Raw genomic sequence first — 12,006 nt, 5'->3', positions numbered from 1 at the left:
AATGATAGGCCAAACACACTAGCGTCTTACAATCTACAAAAGTTACAAAATAATATAACATTTCCTATAAGTTAAGATAAAATCTTAATTTACAAGTCTCTTGAATCTTGTCACTTGTCACAGAAACACAGAGGTAAAAGGTCAAGACCAGCTTGGTGTGCATCCAGCTAGAATGATTTGGAATTTTAAGACAGTTCAAAAGCCAGACCAGAGATCAAACTCTTACTAATGATGCTCCAACACTAGCTTCATGCACTCTTCTGCTGTCTATACATTAGAGAAGAATTGTATACCACAATGTTTTATATCGCAAATATCCCAACCAAATTTTAATTCCACTGCGTCGTAGTTAGACGCGGCTAGAGGATCGCTATCTTTTTTTAGAGGGAAACAACAGTCGAATATAACTACATGACTGTCCAAGAGACGTGTGATGAAGATGAGGATATGAAGATCAGAAGAGTAAAAGTTGTTCCCCTGTTTGCCTTTGAGGAGGTAACACACCCTGATAATGCTTTTGACCCAAGTAGGCTAAGTTGCATCGGTGTCAACTAAGACGCAAGCCTTAAATCGCAAAGAAGATCCATAGAGAGAGCTCTGAAGTAAAGGGATCATCAAGTAACTTCCCGTAGCTCGGTGAGTGAAATACTCGGGCACTTCTCCACCAGGAAGGATCATGTACTTGAAAACCGAGTTCGTATGAGAGATTCTTGGACCAGCTTAAAGCAGTTAATGAAATGGAGAATGGTTTCCGGGTTCTCAAAAGGAGTCAGATATACTCTTGAGTGATTCACAATCATGTGCGCGTAATATTTTGAGTGACATCTGGAGCTCGAGCAAGGACTCGAGCTTTCTGCAGGTGCCAATGTCAAGTTCTTCAGGTTTAATGGAAACCAATGAGTGTGGATGATATGCCTTTTAATGCATACTACAGAAAGAAGCCGAAGAAGAAGTCTGTGGAAGGGAAGTCAACGGATGATGTGGATTAAGATGAAGCAGTTGACTCGAGCAAAGACTTGGAGGGAACTAGAGACTTTGCCGTTTAGCTGAAGGAGATAGATTTTTCTAAACTGGCAATCTCATACCTTCACAAATCTGGAGTGATATTAGTATGGATTTTGTTGAAGGTTTACCATCATCAGCGGGTATCAATGTGGTATTTGTGGTAATTGATCGATTGAGTAAATATGGGCACTTCATAGGAATGAAGCATCCCTTTTCAGCTGTAGATGTGGCAAGCAAGTTTGTTTCTGAAATAGTCAGGCTTCATGGATTTCCCAACTCTATTGTGTCTGACCGTGACAGAATTTTTCTGAGTTCATTTTGGAAGGAGAGCTTTAAATTAGCAGGAACTCAGTTGAAGTTTAGGTCGGCGTTTCACCCACAAACTGACGACCAAACGGAAGTTTTGAATCGGTGCTTAGAGACGTATCTTCGATGCTTCGCTTCAACTCACCCTAAGACCTGATTCAAATTTCTTCATTGGGCAGAGTATTGGTATAACACATCATATCATACGGCTCTACAATCAACTCCTTTCAAAGTGGTTTATGGTCGTGAACCACCAAATCTGTTTAAGTTTGAAGATGGGTCGTCGAAGAATTTTGAATTAGAAGAGAAACTGAAGGAAAGAGACCGGATGTTGGAGGAAATCAAAGGTATGTTGTTGCGAGCTCAGGATATAATGAAGAAGAATGCTGACAAAGAAAGGAGAGATGTGGAATTTGAAGTGGGATCTAAAGTCTTTCTTAAACTCCGTCCTTATCGACAACAATCCGTGGCAAGGAGAGTGTGTCAGAAGTTGGCGGCAAGGTTTTATGGACCATTTGTGGTGCTTGAACGCATTGGGAAAACAGCATATAGATTGCAACTACCAGACTCATCGAAGATACATCCAGTATTTCATGTTTCACAATTGAAAGCTGTCAAGGGCCAAAATGTAGAGGTGTATCCACTACCCTCGTCTTTTTCGGATGCTGGTGAGTTAATAATGGTGCCGGAGGAAGTGCTGGAGTACCGCTTTAACAAGTCCGATGGTCGCTTGGAAGTGTAGATTCAGTGGGTTGATCTTCCTCGCCATGAATGTACATGGGTTGATGCTAAAGACCTTAAAACTCAGTATCCTACATTCCAGCTTGAGGACAAGCTGCGTCTTATTGGGGGAGGTAATGATATGCCTTTTAATGCATACTACAGAAAGAAACCGAAGAAGAAGTCTGTGGAAGGGAAGTCAATGGATGACGTGGATTAAGATGAAGCAGTTGACTCGAGCAAAGACTTGGAGGGAACTAGAGACTTTGCCGTTTAGCTGAAGAATGGATATAAATAATAGGATTCTTTCGGAGGGAAAGGGGGATATCGGGATATTTTGGGAGTCGGTTGTGAAGAGTGAGAGCTCTACGACGATGGCGTTGATCAACTTGTGATCTTCGTGGAGGGATATTGAGAGATTATAGTGAGGAAGAAGATACATACTCCATTGTAATTCTCTCAGTTCTCTTGTTACATTTCAATAAGAATACGTATTCCTTAAGATCCGACTTTTGAACATAACAGTGGAAGTCTACTAAAAGTGGTATCAGACATGACTAAATCTCTAAGAGGAGCAGCGACCACTTGAGGATCATTGTCCCAGCTATCCTCTGTCAATGCCAAACAGAACGAAAAATCTATCTCCTCAAGATGTTTGAGTTTAGAAATATTCGGTGAGATGCGTCTTAACTTGCTGCAACCACTCATCAATAGGAGAGTAAGACCAGATATATTCTCGATCCACCAAGGAACTTCTTCGATCACGGTGTTTTCTAGAGAGAGAACTGAAATGTTCCGTGAAATATCAGGAAAACTTACAACCCGTGAGCATCCATACAGAGTGAGGTTAGAGAGAGATTCCAAGTTGATGTCCTTTGGAAGAACCTCGAGATTTCTGCATTCTTCCATGTTCAATGTTTTCAGTTTCTTGAGATTCTGAATAGAAGTAGGAAGCATCTCTAGACTAAGACAATCGGCAAGATACAGTTCCTCAAGATTAGTAGCTTTCGAAAGATCTGGGATTTCTTTCAGTTTTTTAGAGCTCCATAAACTCATACTCTTGAGATGTTTAAGTGGCTGCATAAAAAAAAATCAAAGCACGCTTAGAATATTGATACATCTTCAAGTAAAGGTGCCATCCTAAGGACTTGGAATGTAAGTATAATAAACTCTTTCAAGTCATCTAAAAACTTACTTGAGTCCCTTCCCACATCTTCTCAAGCTCGCTATCTATCATATCGAGCTCAACGAGATTCGCTGGTGAAAAGTTTGAAGGCATGCATTTCATTGGGTATGCATCCCAGTGTAGCAATCTAAGTCGACGAGACAAAGACTTTATGCCTTTGGGCAAGTACAGCTTATTCTCTTCATTACTCTTCAATGGGTTCTTGTAAATTTTTAGAAAGCGGAGATTACACATCCCTTCGAATGCTCCCTCATCCAGTGTGAACAACTCATCAATTTCTGATCTGTCCCATGAAATACCTAAAACAGCTTTAGTACCCTGAAAAAAAGTTATCAAAAAAAGAAAGAAAATCAGTATTGCAAGCCAGAGAGCCGAGATTATGAAGTCTGAGTCTTTGTAGTGCAAATTGAAAACTCTTACAGTGTTATCCTCCAGTACATCACAGATCTTCTTGGAATCCACCAAAAACTGACGTTTTCCAGGCTCGTCAAAGGACTGTGCAGATACAATTCCTCTACCCATTTCTTGCAGTAAACTGTGCATCTCCACAGTTTTCCACAAGTGCGTTATGCATATGAGCGACTTATCAACTAAAGATTTAAGACCAATGTCAACATCAAAGTCGCTATCGGCGAGCAACCATTTCAAGTTATCAACTTTTGCACCATTGAATAAACACGCTATGTGAAGAAATATCTTCTTATGTGTTTCCTTCAACGCATCATAACTGAATCTTAATGCTTTTTCGATTTCTCCATTCAGACAAGTTCTTAGCTCAGGTAGCATGTCCACCCAATCCTCCTTCTTCCTCCCTCGCAAAGAAGAACCCAAAAGCTTAAGACCCAAAGGAAGATTACCAGCGAGTTCCGAAATTTTAACAGCGAGCTCCATGAAACCATCAAATGGAGATCCTTGGCTAAAAGCGGACTGACAGAACATCTGGAAAGCTTGATCTTCAGACGGGAAACCCACCTCGTAAACACGATCAATACCATGACTTCTTAACAAGTGTACATCCTTTGTTACCACAATAATACTGCTACCAGAACCAAACCATAGAGTTTGTCCAATTAATGCATCAAGAAGCAGTCGATCATCCACAATCCACATCGTCAATAACTATTAGAACTTTCTGGTTCTTTAGCCTTCCTCCTAACACACCTAAACGATCTATCTTTACATCCTTTTGATCTAAAATCTCAGATAGAAATCTATTTTGCAATTGAAGCTTCACTCCATAACCGTCCAGATTGATTATTTTATAACTTTCTAGAGCTTATCTGTGAAGGATCTATCAATGAAGACACAGCTTTGGAATTGATTTGAGAGTCTACCAAATAGAGCTCTTGCAATGGTACTCTTACCAATCCCTGAAGGGCCCAAATCCCTACCATCATCACTTCTTTAGCATCCAAACACAACAATGAAACCATGTTTGCTACATGAACTTCGATCCCAATCAACCCATCAGAATCTTCTGATGGTGAACAATTCAGCTTACATGATACATCATTGACGAAATCTTCGATCATGTGTACTTCATTGTCCCTGAAACAAAAGAGAACAATTGATTTCAATAGCTAAAATTCAAAAAGAGAACATAATCGAGACTCAGACCATTTACGAGAAGGTGTCCATGGATATTCGCTACTTGGGTTAAAGCAAGCCGCCATTGTTTTGCCTCGTCCTCTGTTTTGTCCTCGCAGGTTATCTCAAAGGCCTTACCGAAATCACCTGTTTGATTCCTCACATGAGAAGGATCCAAATCGTAGAAGATCGTCATCACAATCTGATCCAACTCTTCTCTGCACTTCAAAATCTCCAGCAGCTCGTTTAAACACCAGCTGGAGGAAGCGTAGTTCTTAGAGAGCACGACGATTGAAATCTTAGATTCTCTTATCGCTTGCACAAGAGCTGGGCTGATCGAGTGGCCACGCTCGATTTGACTGTCTTTGAACACTGTACGTACTAGTCTGCAATCGAGTGCGCCGACAAGGTGGCTGAGGAATGTTCGCCGAACATCTTCGCCTCTGAAACAGTGAAGCTTGGGAAAACTTGTAAGCTCCGATTTCGGGAGGAAGAAGCGATAGCCATTAAAAGAGAAGACGAAGAAGAAGATTGACGAAAGAAATTGTGAAGGGTAGTCAGTCACTGATGATGCAGTTGAAACTTGATCGAAATGGTTTAGTTGTAAAAAGAAAAAGAAAAGAAATGGTTTAGTTGTACTGAAAACTTGTTTTTAATTTCGGTTTGTAAATTTGAGCTTTCTTTTGTTTGCTTTCTTTTTCCATTCTCAAACAAATTACAAATTCTTGAAATTTTTATGGGAAATTTGGTGTCATAGCTAAAAGACAAATTTTTATGGAAAATTTGGTGTCATAGCTAAAAGACAAGAGCTATTTGCATGCGTGGGAACTAATTTTCACAGGGTGTGGAAAATACGTAATACCCCCTCAGCTACATTGCACTCTAACACGACATATGTCTTATAGCGTAGACGTTTTTACACTTTTCTTTTTATCTGACAACTTTCTCTTTTATCTAGCTTTATCTTTATTTCAAATCTGTTTTTTTCATGCCTTTATAGCTACGATTTGGTCATTGAAATTCATTTTGAATTTCAAAATACATCTGCCCTTGTCCTTCTACATCTGCCCTTGTTCTCATATCTGATTTTCCGACGAATTCCTTCCTTGGTGTACGGCGAGTTATTGTCGGTTACAGCTCTCTTTAGCTTTATCGACGACCTTCTTCAGTTTTATTGCCGAGCCTCTTCAGTTTTACCGGCGAGCCTTGATATCCGAAAATGGCCGATAACGATTCCACACCCCCGGAGCCTGTTTTTGCGGCCAATCCCGAAAGGTACGTTTACTATTTTTTTGGGTTTCTCCGTTTGGTGAGGGGCGAAGATGGTCGTAAATAGTGTTGGGGTTGTACTGAACTCTGATTTTACTCCCAACACGCGCGCTTAGTCTATTTAATTTGTAGATCTAGATTTAATATGTTCACCGATAAATGACCTCTAGTTAGTCCGTAGAAATCATTTTGCTCATTATGAAATGGATGAAATTTCATTCCACCTCCCTTGTCTTCTTTAGCCGCAATCCGGTTTGGATATACGTTTCGTAGATCTCACCTACTGAGATTGTCTATCAACGATCTATGTATAACAAGTAGTCCACTTCATTATAGGTAACTACATGAAATATGTAGTCTTCTATTTCTTTTCACCTGAGTAGTTAGTTACGTAAACAATAGAGTTTGTAATCTCCGTAGTTAACTATGTGTCTGCTATGTTTTGAAGGGATTTGTTGACACTAGGAAAGCCCGATCTGAAGCCTTGGTCAAATCATGTGCTCCAGCTGATTCGGGATGCAGTCGTTGTCATCTTCCAAAAAGTTGGTTCGGTATCCGCCGAAGACGCTTGTTCCTTTGCTTGTTCGTGTAAGTTCCTGAACCAAACATTTAAAGAACCATCTGTGATGAGGGTACTCAACCTCTCAGCTTTCGTGAGACGGCCCAATTTAATTCAGAGCTACCCAACATTGTTTGAGTCAGCAATTTCATCAGGTAATCCAACTGCACTCTATATCCGCGGCATGAGCAGAATAACCGGTGCCGATGATATCGAAGGTTGTCTGAGATGTTTAAACCAGGCGTCTAAAGGTGGAGTTGATGCAGCGACCTTAATGTTGGCTATCAGTGTCACCGCAGTTGGTCACTACCCCAGGGGTTTGGAAATGTTAGACCGTATAGTCGGTTGGAGAAGTAGAATGGAACACATGATCGTTATTGGTGAGCAAGTCATGGATTTGGTCAAGAAGATGGTGGTGCCTGATGCTCATACATCTTTGCCCCACATTTTGGTTGATTTCCCCATCTGCCGTATGAAGCATGAGCTAATGTATTGTGAACATTGCTACCTGTATGTTCAGTACCATTTCGCGATATTTTCTTTAGACCCATAGGTTTTAAATCAGGTCTTATTATGTTTGTAGTTCTGCATCCTTTTATGTAGTTGACTACTAGTAGTTGTCTACTATAATCGAAAACTTTGTGGGTTATTTCAAAAACTACTTAATGTAATCGTCTATGTGATAAACCAGTATTCGAAATAATAATTATTAATTAATCTTTCTCAATCACCTTTAATTTCGAGAACAACTGCTTCTCCAAGTGTTAACCGTTTTTTTTTAATTCTAAAAAAAAACCGCAAAAAAACTTCCTTTATTCCCCTTCATAACTTCACGTCTGCCATTTATCACTTTTTCTTCTCTCAGACCACGAACTTATTTTGCAACTGTCATTTCTCTTTCTCTCTCCTGTTCTCTTTCATATTCCCGGACGCCTGGCTTTACCCTAAAAAGTTTCCGGGCATCTTCGCTCTTTCCTCCACTCGGAACCGCCATCCGCCGCACCGATTCACAACTACCCAGCCGCCGTATCTCACGCTCCCACGATATCTTCTTCTGGTAACTTTATATTTCGCAGTTTACTATGTTTTTGGTTTCTGTAGATCCCGCATCGCCGCCGCCGTCGTTCGCACCAGTTATTATTGGATTTTTGAAGAAATCAATTTCTAGCTTATGGTCTATTAGTATATAATTACCCTAGTAGTCGTATATCTGTGTTGTCTACTAATCGTAATTAGAGGCTTAATTGTTGTCGCCTATGCTCGAATGTTAGATCTATGTTGTTTGCTTAGTAGTTTTGTTTTGCTTGCCTCTAGATTCATGAAAATAAATCTACTTTTTCCTGGGAAAAGTATGGAATTTATATGTTCTGTATTTTCGTAGTGAAAAGTTCTCGTTCATTATCACAGAATTACTATATAACACGCGCTTCTTTTTGTTTGCTAAATTAAACAGCACTACAACCTTGGAGTCCATGCCATACACTAATTCGTATACTCGATTATAGTAGTCGATTAAGTCACCTAGTAACTGATTACTAATAGTTGTGTACTTACATATACAGATATCATTTTCTTATGGTAGTTGATGATTTATACTCATTTACGTTTCAGTGTCCACCAGTTAAGCTATGAGCCGGTTTCCGGAAAGACTGTTTGCATTAGGCAACGAACCGGAGAATAAGAAGGTCAACACCTACTTCCAGCTACCTTATCTTGACACGATAAGTTTAGCTTTGGAAGAAGACCATATGGAGAAGCTGTCTTTCTCCCAATTTGGTAAACTCATCGAAGCAGGCAACAAGATTGCATCATCTGTTAGATTCCTTCACTTCATTTTGTCAAGGCAGCTGGTTACAAAGAAGAAGAAAGAGGTTTGGTGTCTCTTCGCTGGTCAGCCAATTCGGTTTTCTCTTAGGGAGTTTGCTATTACGACATGTTTAGATTGCTCCAAATTGCCTCCGCCGCCGAAGCTGAAAGAAGACAAGGTCAGTGAGTATACTATTGAATTATTTGGCTCTGAGAAGAATGCAACCCCTGGATGGATAGCGACAACCCTTGCTGGCCGACCATACAAAGACAAAGACACCCGATTTAAGTTGGCGTGCTTACTCCTCATCGATGGTATTGTATGTCCCACTTCTAGAAACGCTAAGATAAGTGCCGAGCACATCATGATGGTAAAAGATGTTGACCAATTCCTAGAATATCCTTGGGGTCGCAAATCTTTTGATCTGACCATTAACAGCATCAAAACTAGGACAGCTACCACATCGTACCTTTGTCAGCCAACATGTGCTTTTCAGGGTTTTCTACATGCACTACAGATGGTCGTTTTGGAGTGTGCGCCTTCTATACTGAAAAAGAATTTAAAAGCTAAATCCAGCAAGCCTTCTTTGACGGATGAAGAGGATGAACAAGATGAATCCCCAAGTTTACGTCATGGTGCTATGAAACCTGTTAACATCTCTATGCCTCATGTGAAGTTTCTCGACAATAACCAAAAGGTATGTCAAACACATTTAAATAAACGATAGTTGACTACTGTTAGAAAGTTATCAGTACATTGTTATCTTGTTCACCCATTATAAATTCTGATCGGAACCGGAAAAATGTATACAGTAGTTGTCTAATAGTCAGTTTTTTGTAGTCAGATTCACAGTAGTTGTCTACTGAAACTATTTTACCTGATCCAGGTTGCTGTCAAGGCAATCTTACCGGACGATGAACATTTACTGGATGACACCGACCTGGAGTTTGATGATGATGTCCCAGACAAAAGCGTTGACAACTTAGTGGCAGCAATCAATGACGATCAAAAGTTTTCAACGAGTTTGCGTCTATCGTTTCTGGACTCCCACATAAAGATCTGGTTAGTGTACAATAGATGACTATCTATTATTATATATTGTCTTTGACTATGCGTCTAACTTGGTCGACTATGTATGCTTTGATACTTAGGTTTTAGAAGCTAACGAACAAACTGTGGCCGACAAAGATGTCCCTCCAGAACCGCAGGTTCATAAAATAGTCGATTACTTTCTATATTTGTATTAGGCTATGCGTCTAACTTAGTCGATTATCTATTCTATTGTACTTAGGTTTTAGATGCGAACGACCAATCCGGTGCCGACAAAGATGTCCCTCTTGGGGTTCACGATCTGTTATATAAATAATTGACTACTTTTTATTGTTTACTAATGTTACCTAGGTCATGCTGGAGACCCAGAACACTATTTATGAACCTACAAATCCTGAGGCAGAGATCGAAATTCCAGCAGGGTTTGAGCCTCCTGGTTGGTCACTTGGTCTTACATAGGAAGAAAAAAACATGGCCCAACCATCTAAAAAGGGAGCAGAAGGACAAGGAGCTATTCGCAAGAGTAAACGACTACCCGTGCCTTCATCACAGATGACCGATTTTATATTGCCCCGACACAAACGTGTTAAGAAGAATGAGAAATCGGTTGAGCTGTCGCACTTCTTTGCAACACTGAACTTTGAACAAGTCATCCTCCTGCAGAGTAGAATGAAAGACAGTCGGTGAGTATAATCTTTAGTTGTTGTTGATCGGTTTTCACGGCAGATGACATTACCTTTTGTTTATTGGATTCTGTAGGCATTTGCCTAGCTGGGATGGAATTGTCCTATCAGTGAACATTTTGAAAGAGATCGTCGATTTGAAATACCCAATTTCCGTCATGGTAAGTCATTTAAATAGTCGACTACTTATTAATAATAAATAGCTGACTACTTATGTTTGATTTTTCCCTCTTTTTATTGTAGACTATCGACAGCGTTATTAGGTTATTTCGTCACCAATTGGCCGAATTAAACGACGATCGGTGCACTTATGATTATGTTGAGTACACCTTCCTTCACGGCATTGTTGAACTCCTTCCACAATTAACAAATCCCCCGAAAAGGAAACCTCTCTCACTCCCTACTGGTTCAGCCGCATACGTCAAATCCAGGCGCTCATGGTACACTCAGGTTGCTCGCATTTATTGTCCTTACCAAGTTGATGACCGATACTGGGTGGGTCTATGCATCGATTTTGAAAGCCACGAGGTTATGGTATTGAATGCGTATGCGACTCTCAAAGAGATGAAACTTAAGACAAGTGTTGCACCGCTAGCACAGGCTCTACCACATTTTATCAGGAGAGTGGCCTACAATTCCGAGATGAAAGCCGACGATCTAACGCCGTTTACAATTAAAATTGTGAAACCAATGTTCCAGACATTGGCATCTGGTATGTGCTACTTTATTAAAAGGTCAGATACTTAGTATGTCATTACATGTAGTTAACTATATCTTTTGTTTTGTGTCCGCAAGGCCATCTCGGTGTGCTGGCACTCATGTCTCTTCAGTTGCACGCTGCCAATATGCCTCTAGACACTGTTGTGGGTGATGATGTTCTTCGTGATGCATCTCTTAAGTTTGCGTATGATCTCCTATGTTTGATCGAGCCGCCATCTCTAGCCGACGTCGTCATTCCCAAGGACCCTCCAACTTGATCCTCACCATATTTCTTAGAGAACCATATTTTCTAGTTGTTTTATGAACTTATCATCTGTCAAACATCGCATTTCGCTTTAGGTACTTATAGTTTTAGCATTTTATTATGTTTGGGTGTGTTATAAACTTCGTCATTAATAACTACTACTAGTCATCTGTTTTTTACAAATACATATCCTTACAAACTAGTATATGTCTACAAGTAGCTCATTATCACATAAAGTCTCACAAATGTAAATCCAAACTGCATAATAGTTAATTTAAGTTAAGGGAAATATTGGTACTATTTCTTGGGAATTAATAATTAACTACAAGTAGATGACTATCACGGGGAGCTAGTAACTAAAGTTAATCCCAATGAACCAACAATGACAGTATTAAAGAACATATTTTACCATAGTCTCGAATTCAGTAATAACAAAATAAGTAGGAGAGAAAAGTATCTGAGGCCTTACAAAACAATTTCCAATATCCAAATTACATATTCTAGGATGCATAGTACCAAAAAAGCTTCAAATAAGCACGAGATAAGAACCGACATAAAATGTTGACCCTTAAATTGCCTTGAAGTGCATCATATCCGATTTCTCCCTGCCTCATTCCTACATAACCCCTGCGACTTGACTTACCTTTCATGCACCGGAAGTTTGCATGAAGCTCTGTTGTGACCCTTTCCAAGACACCTGCTGCAAATCCTCAGTCTTCCTCGAACGCCTCTGTTTAAGTGATAAAACGATTGTAAACAATTAAGCAAACGGTTTAGTACAGAAGACACGTAAATGACTATGCGGTAGACACATACTAACATAATTAATTACTACCTTCAGCTCTCCCCGGGATGGGATCCTTGTTTTCC

General features: G+C 40.0%; 1 pseudogene; it reads right to left on the bottom strand.

Moving 5' to 3' along the window:
* Positions 1–2,482: 2,482 nt before the first annotated feature.
* On the bottom strand, positions 2,483–5,330 carry LOC18014333 (annotated as a pseudogene).
* Between the last annotated feature and the right edge of the window lie 6,676 nt (positions 5,331–12,006).

This window comes from Eutrema salsugineum, unplaced genomic scaffold, assembly GCF_000478725.1.
Source record: "Eutrema salsugineum unplaced genomic scaffold, Eutsalg1_0 scaffold_3, whole genome shotgun sequence".
NCBI lineage: Eukaryota > Viridiplantae > Streptophyta > Magnoliopsida > Brassicales > Brassicaceae > Eutrema > Eutrema salsugineum.
The sequence above is the reverse complement of the archived record's forward strand: the minus strand, read 5'-3'. Positions and strand labels throughout refer to the sequence as shown.